An 8,313-nucleotide genomic window follows, 5' to 3' on the forward strand; every position below is an offset into this window, starting at 1 on the left:
GGCCCCTCGAGGCTGGAGGGGGCACGGTGGAGGGGCGGGGGTGGTGCGCGGGAGGCGGGGTGGGGGTGGGGAGGCCCAACAGGCCATCAGAATACTGCAAAGGGAATGACAACAGCTTCCTGTGTGGGCGCCAGGTTCACGGCAGGTACTGTACCTAGGCTGCACTTCTGTTAATGGGCACACTGACCTTGTAACACAGACTTGTACCACAGGCCGAGTGACTTGCCCGAGCTGTCCTGCTGGTACATAGCTCAGCTGGGGTTCTAATCTGGGTTTCTAATAATTCCAAACCTGGCGCCCTTGTTACTCCATTACACAACCTCTCCAGAGGTTAAGTAGCAACTGGTCTACAAACTGTCCACAACTTCCGGGTGCAGGGCAAGGAAGCTCGAAGCAGTTCTGGAATAATTCTGTAAGCCCAGGTAGGTGGTGATCTCTCATTACAAGGTTGAATTAACAGAGATAGATCAATACATAGCATAGAGATAAAATGAAGCGATGAAAAATCTCCAGCAAAAGAGAGGGAATATTATTTCTTTGAATATTTGACTAAAATATGAACCTGTGAAAATCATTTATACAGGAGACAGTATTGTGTAGTGGTTAGGAAAAAAGGCTTTGGAGCCAGGCAGCCCTGAGTTCAAATTCTGACTCTAAAATTTACTAACTTTGGGATATGTGACCTTGGGCTTTTAAATGCTTTATCATAGCCTTTTAAAATGCTACTTTCCTCATAAGTAAAATGAGGGTAATAATTCCTCCTTGCAGGGGGTCCTAAGGGTCATATGAAAGAAAGTCTATGAAGTATTTAGTATGATACCTGGTAAAAATTAAGTGCTCAGAAAATGATAGCTGTTTTGCTATTTAAGTACACAAAAACGTTTAGGAAATGTATGTTCTTAATAATAAGTAACTCAATTATTACTGTTTTGTTTTGTTTTGTTAGGTCTTACTACATTTTCCATGAGATAAAAATAAAAAGGCATCAAGGAGAGCTCGGGATGAGATAAAATGGCAAGCAAGGAGTTGGGATACAGGCACCATATGAATAGAGATGGAGGAAAGATTTCAAGGAAGTGGAAAAGTAATCACAGATTTAAACCTGCTTTGGAAGTGATAATGAGTTGAACTGACATTGGAGAAAATCAGATCAGGTACAAAGAAGTAAAAAGTTCAGATGTTCTCTCAGAATGCACTGGAGAACAAAGATCAAGGTGATAAGGGAGGAAGATAAGCATGGAGGTAAGAAAGCAGAAACTCAATCTACAAATGACAACATAAAGAATATCTAGGATGTTATATAAGACATGTTCTAGACAAGAGTACTCAAAAGAGAACCAGATCTAGACAGAGTTTCAGGAAATTTTTACCTTTTGAGGACAAGAAATTATCTGGGATGCACCCACCGGAGAAATCACAGTTAACCCTAAAAATAATCAGTGAGGATGGTCTTGCCTTTCTCCTCCAGAACAACTAAGGATAGAAAACAATGAGGCAAAATGGCAACGGTTGAAGAAAAGTTGCAACACAAAAAACTATTCCCAGATAAGTCATTTAGGTCAACAAAAGGAATGGCAACCAGAAGACACGGTCTGATATGCAAGGTCTCAGAAAATATACCCACCTTCAGTTGCTGAGAGCCATACACCAGTCATCCTTCCTGGAAACTTTACCTGGAGAGGAATCAAAATTAAGATTAGCTCATTGGACACACTTGTGACAGAAGAGGAAAGGAGAATAAAGACTAAGTGATAAATATAATAATAGTAATAAATATAGTAATGATAATAAAATGGAATGTAAAAAGCAAAAGTAAAATTTGTAGAAGATACATAGGGTAAAAGTTTATTGGGAATAGCCATGTGGTTTATGAGTTCAGATGACATTAGCAATGGCCAGAGAGCTGGAGGAGCAAGGAAGTGAAAGTGAGCGAAAATGTTACACAGCATGGAGTCTATGCTTATGGCTTTGGTCTTGGTTTAGATGACTAGAAAAAGGAATTTTCGAACATGGTTTTTGAAAGCATAAAAAGATAATGATTTGTATAGTTAAAAAAAAAGTAGGTATGTTTCTAATTAACTACAAGACATAAATCCAAATTATTTATACGAATAAATATAAATTACTAACAACCCATATGCAACCCAAGAAAAAACAAAGGAAACATCGAGGAAGAATAAACTGAAATAGCAAAGATGTAATTTATGACAAGAAAAATCATCTGTAAGGTTAAAACTATGTATGTTATACTTTGAATAAAAAGGAATAACTTTTGGATTATTAAAAACTTTTTGATTGTGTTTATATTATAAAATAAGTCTGCTGTTTATATGGTTGACTCTTGAAAAATGTGGTGTTGCAACACACCTTGAGGTGCTGACTCTTGTGCAGTAGAAAAATCCATGTATAACTTTGACTCCCCAAAAACTTTATAGTAGCCTACTCTTGACTTGAAGCCTTACTGATACCATAAGCAGCCAATTAACACATATTTTGTATGTCCTATGTATTATATACTGTATTCTTATAATAAAGTGGGCTAGAGAAAGTAAAATGTTATTAAGAAAATGTATTGAGAAAATACATTCACAGTACTGTACTGTATTTATTTTTTTTTTAATTCCAAATAGAAGTGGAACTGTGCAGTTCAAACCTGTATTGTTCGAGGGTCAACTGTACGTGGTCAGACCAAAGAAATCATTCCAAAAGGTTTAGTTGTCAAGGTCACATAATAGATCATCCAAAACCCCTGGTCTTGGATGATCCCCATGCACTTTTCTTTAGATACTACAGTGGTTTTTCTCACCGGCTGGTTCCCAGCTCAATTTGCAGGGTCAAGGTAGACAATGTACACTGCACAAGGGTTCCAGCATCATATGTTCTACGTATCACTATTCCAAATGCCATGTCCCCATGTTTGTGAGTCCAGTCTCCCGCAGTGGATATGTCGTCACTGACCTATAACCACTGTAATGACACATCTTCACTGGAGATGGGCCTTTTCCATCCCCCACAACAGACCACTAAAGAACAAAATAAGTAGTCTTGTTAATGTACTTTTTGCGATGTTGTTAAAAGAAATGCTTCTGATGGAATCCCAGTGGCTTCTTCTTTCTCCATGCCAATCTAGGATGTGCAGAGTACTGTTCTAGATCCATTTCCAAATCTCCATCTGAAGGTGTGCTGACGTTCTTTTTTTTGCCCGTGCGGACGTTGGAGAGAATTGGGCTATTTGTGATTACTCTCAAATGTTACTTTTATTCTCCTATTAGTTTGTAATGAGACTCACCCATATGGTAGAAAAGCTGTTGCCAACTAATATTATTTTCCACTTACCACTTATCTTCCCTTCCATGTAATCATCAAATCATTCCTTATACATATCAAAAGTGACACACAATTAAGAGGGCATATGCCATATTCAAGCAAAAGATGCCACATGACATCAAAAATGATTTACTTGTCAACAATCTAGAGAGTAAGGGAAATATCTTTATTGTAGAAATTAAGCAAACTCAGAAAGAATTTTGTCATTTACAAGAGATTTGACAGTCAAAATTCCAATTCTATTTTATACAAGAAAGCTATACTACTCTTTTGTTTTGTTTTCAGAAATGAACAACAACAACAAAAAAAACACCTAGCAATTTAGAGATAGAAAATATACTTTTCTCTTCTTACCAAATAAAAATAGTGTAGCTTCTGGGAAAGCCACCAGTCCTTATTACAACGTATTGAATACCTTAAAAAAAACAAAGTCATAAGCAATCATAAATGTGCTGTTGGTGTGTTCATCTCATGAGACTCAAGGGAGAAATATGCCGACGGGAGACATAGAGCCTTTAAAAAAACAAGTGCTGCCATGAAGCCACAGACAATCTCAAGCACATTAGAAGATATCTTTAATATAGATGCATGTTTTAAACTCTGTGGCTTTCAATGACTAGGTGGACTCTTGTCTGAAGCCAGACTAAAAATACCTGAACTTTTCTCACCAGGAAGGAAATCATACCCCGATCACCTCCCATTTCTCAGTTCTTCTAAGTATAAAAAAACCAAAAAACCAAAAAACCAACAACTGTATTTTCCTTGCAAACAAAGCTAAAGTTCCAAGCGGAAAAGTACAAGCAATACTAGCTCTCCACAAACATGTATTTTACCCAGTGTGGGAAGTAACTGTATTAGTTTGCGTCAAACTACTTGGTATAGCTCAATGTCAATGGGAAATTTAGAGAGGGATCATTGTTTTTCCCAGATCGTAAAAAAAAGCATCCTAGTGGGTTTTGTAATTAGGACGGGATACATGGCGTTAACTGTAAGGGCTTTTTGATCTGCGTTGTTCAGCTCCACAATCAAGAAAAACTTAGACTTGGTTTGTTAGTTTGGGCTATGATAATATAGTCAGAAAAAGCATTTTATCAACCCCAGTTTTAAAATAGACATTTTAATAGAGCAAGACAACTTTATACACTGTGGTAAATGACAAGACCCATTAAGGTTCAGTATTTAGGTCAAGTTTCCCAACACCTGGGCAGTAGGAGTAGGCTGAATGCAGCCAAGAAGAGGTGGGAGGAGCAGCAGCAGGTCAGACCAGAGCCTGAGGAGATGCTTGGTGGCAAGAACATTGCCTCTGGGGATAGTGTTCAAATTGTTGTTAACTCAGATAGTTTGCTTTTCAGCATTTCTACCACTTCAAAGATGCCACCAAAAATTCCAACTACTGAGATGGTACAAATGTGTTGAAAACTACTGTCCCTGAGGTTTCTCCATCTTCTCCTGTGCATACTTGGTCCAACCAAATCCCTCTTTCCTACTTCACCAACAGCCTCCTAATGGTTAAAGCGCCCATTAGCTTCTTCTCAGAGATACTCAGAGCCATATGCATTTTCTTTCTCAAAGCCCTGCCTAACACCTCAGAGTTTCCTCAGGGTATTTCTTGCTCTCCTGTCCTTGGCCTGTCACTTTTCTTCTTCCACCAGGCCTTTTCTCCAGCCTCACTTGAGTCTCAGGGCAATCACACTTTGCCCCATGATTTTCATCAGACCTGTGTGCGACTGCCCTCCATGTTTGCCGAGGGCCATTCTAACTTTCAACATGGGACTTCTGTCTGTCTGCTGGACATCAACATGTGTGGGGGACAGTGTGTGAAGTCGCTCAGGGGAAACTGAATCTGTCTCCCTCCTCACAAGACTTTCTACTTCCTTATTTCCATGAACAGCAGCATCTTCAGCCACACAAGTGAAAAAATGGCACTTGTCTCTCTGGTTGGTCCTGTCTCCCCTTTTAAAAATTTAGATTTTTTTTTCTTTTCAGTTATATATGCAAATATTGTTTCATGATGCAAGTCTTTTAGTTCTGGAAATTTTTCTTGAATTTTAGTACTGTCTCCCTTTTTTCCTTCTCTTTCTGGAACTTCCATTATCCTGTTGTTTAAACTTGTGGACTGGTCCTCAAGTTTTGTTATAGTTTCTCTCTCCTGTTTTCCATTTTCTTTGTCATGTTGCTATACTTTCTAGAATTCCTCAAATTAATTTGACTACATTTTTGTTGAGTTTTTTATTTCTGCTATCATATTTAAAAAAATTTTTTTTTAAAATTTTATTTATTCTGAGAGAGAGAGAGAAAGCACAAATGGGGAGTGGCAGAGAGAGGGAGAGAATCCCAAGCAGGCCCATGTTGTCAGCAGAGCCTGATGCAGGGCTTGAACCCATGAACTGTAATATGACCTGGGCTGAAACCAAGAGTCGGATGCTTAACCAACTGGGCCACTCAGGCACCCCTCATTTCTATCATATTATTCATTTATATGAAAAAAAATTTAAGTGTAATATCCTCTATAACCATTTATCTCTGAGGATATTCATAGATTAACTTCCTAACAGCTTAATCTGTCTAGTTTGTTTTGGCCTCTCTTCCATGTTAGAGACTTTCCCCAAATGCCTGATGATCCTTGGCTGTTCACTCATACTTAAGAGTTGAACATGCCCATCAGAAGGTCTATGCATTTGGGTGAGGTTTGTGACTGTGGGCTTCAGAGTAGGGTGACTTGGTGAGAAATTTCTTTGGGGAACCTTCCCATATAGCTTTAGGTCTTTTTTCTCGGGTTGGTCAGATTCCTCAGAAAAGTGGTATCTGGTCTTGTGGCGGAGAAGGCCGGGGACAACAGAGGTTCTCAACTTTCAGTGTGTCTACTTAATCCCATTTTCAGTGTGATATGCCTATCCTCAGCTGTGCCTGGTGTTCCCTAGTCCAAAGTCCCCGTTTCACTCTCTCTGGGAAATAAGCCTCTTACATACCTGAGAGAGAGCACAATGGTTTAGCTACACGAAATTGGACAGAGGGTCTAGAGGCAATTCTCAAATAGGCTTTCAATCAACCATCCCCTGGCACACAGTGCAATGCTCGATACTCCTGTCTTCAGGGAGATTCACCCGGTAATCAGGATGCTCAACTTTCTCCATTGCAGCCAAGAATTTGGTTTTCTAAGGTTTGCTCAGTCAGTCCTTGTGTCTCATTGCCTCTTTACTCTTGTTGTCGTGGGTCTCTGGAGAGAGAGAGCTGGATGCAGGCATTCAGCCAGGACTTGCTGCCTCATTGCCATTTCCACTGCCCTTGACTCCAGTGGGACTCCTGCAGGACTCTTTCTAATCTTGCTGCTTGTCCGCCTAGCTACTATATTGCTATGGAAGTCACCTTTTTTTTTTTTTTTTTCAAACACAAAACCAGTCATTTACTCAAAAACCTCAATAGCTCTCCATTGCCTATAAAACAATTAAAACTCCTTAGCATAGCCCCGAAGGTCGTGGATGATCTGACCCCAATATCCCTTTCTAGCATGAGATCGTGGAGAACAGTATGAGGACATTGGAACCAAACTGCCTCGATCCATTCTCTGGGCTCTGCCACTTTACCAGTTGGGTGATCTTGGCCAAGTTACTTATCTCATCAGCAACACAAGGATTATAATAGTACCTGCCCTCCAACATAATGGCGAGTATTATTAGAGCCCTTAAAACAGTGGCTGGCATAGGAAGTGCCATGTGAGTGTTAAAGGAAAGCCTCTGCACACCTGTCTCCTCCAGGAGATTATCAAGTCCTTGGAGAGGGCTCTATCCCATTTAGTCAGCATTTGTGGGACATATAATGGCACAGACATGATGCTATCCACAAACGACTATGTAAAAGGAGCTTGGCAAATGAAGACTGACTAAGGATTAAAATATAATGGGACAAACCCTACAATACAGGAAAGAGCACAGTGAAGAGAATACGAAGCATGTTAAGATCTAATGGTTGAGAACAGTAGGGGAAGGCTTCACAGACCCGACATTTAAGATGGGGCTTGATGAACAATTATGTACGACAAAAGGTTGTGCTGCTAAGACAGTGGGTGGGGGGAGACCCGACAGGTGAGGCTGGAGAAGCAGGTTGGGGCCAATTGCACAAGGCCCTGCATAACCTGTTTGAGTCTGTATTTTGTTTCAACCAGTTTGTCAATTTCACCATCCTAGCATGCTGGGAATGCCAAGACAATTTTGAGGGGTTAAAGGTATTTTGTTACTAATAATAGCTGAAAGGCGCTTCATTGGCAATTATTTAAAAACCAAATTTGAACACATTTCCAAATAATGTTCAAGAGGCCAGCCATAAAAGAACACATACTTAATGATTCCCTTTATAAAAAACAAAACCAGGCAAAATTAGTCTATGTTGCCGCAATTTGGGATGGTTACAAGTGGACAGTGACCAGGAGGGGATCCCAGCAGGACTCCTGGGGTGCCAGTAGTTTCTTGATGTCGTTACTGGTTCCACAGGTATGCTGTTTATGAAAATCTATCAAGCCGTACACTTATATGTGGAACTTGCTATATCTGTTAATATTTCTAGTTAAAAAAATAAATTAGACTCATGATACTTTGTGCTTACTTGGAGACACATTATGTGTTCACTTAAAGAGGTGGAGCTACAGGCTGGGAACTCATCACGCCAAGCATCACTAGTTTGGTCTTCATTTATGGGCTAACTCAGAAGGGCTCTTGGATACTCTGAATGGCCAAGGATAGCCAACATCCGTCACCTTGACCACTAATAGGACTTCATGAGTGTGTGACAAATTGACTTACACCCAAAGGTCAGAGACTGAAATACCAACACTCAGTATACGTAGAAGATGGCCTCTTCCCTCATTTTAGGTCTAACAAGGGGCTGATGGTTCCATATTAACTTTATAGAGAAACACTGTTAGGTCAAAACCACAATAGTATAAGCATGTCTTTTAAGGCATTCAACATGTATGTACCGTTAGGAGCATAA

Source organism: Panthera tigris, chromosome B3 (genome assembly GCF_018350195.1).
Source record: "Panthera tigris isolate Pti1 chromosome B3, P.tigris_Pti1_mat1.1, whole genome shotgun sequence".
In the NCBI taxonomy this organism is placed as follows: Eukaryota; Metazoa; Chordata; class Mammalia; order Carnivora; family Felidae; genus Panthera; species Panthera tigris.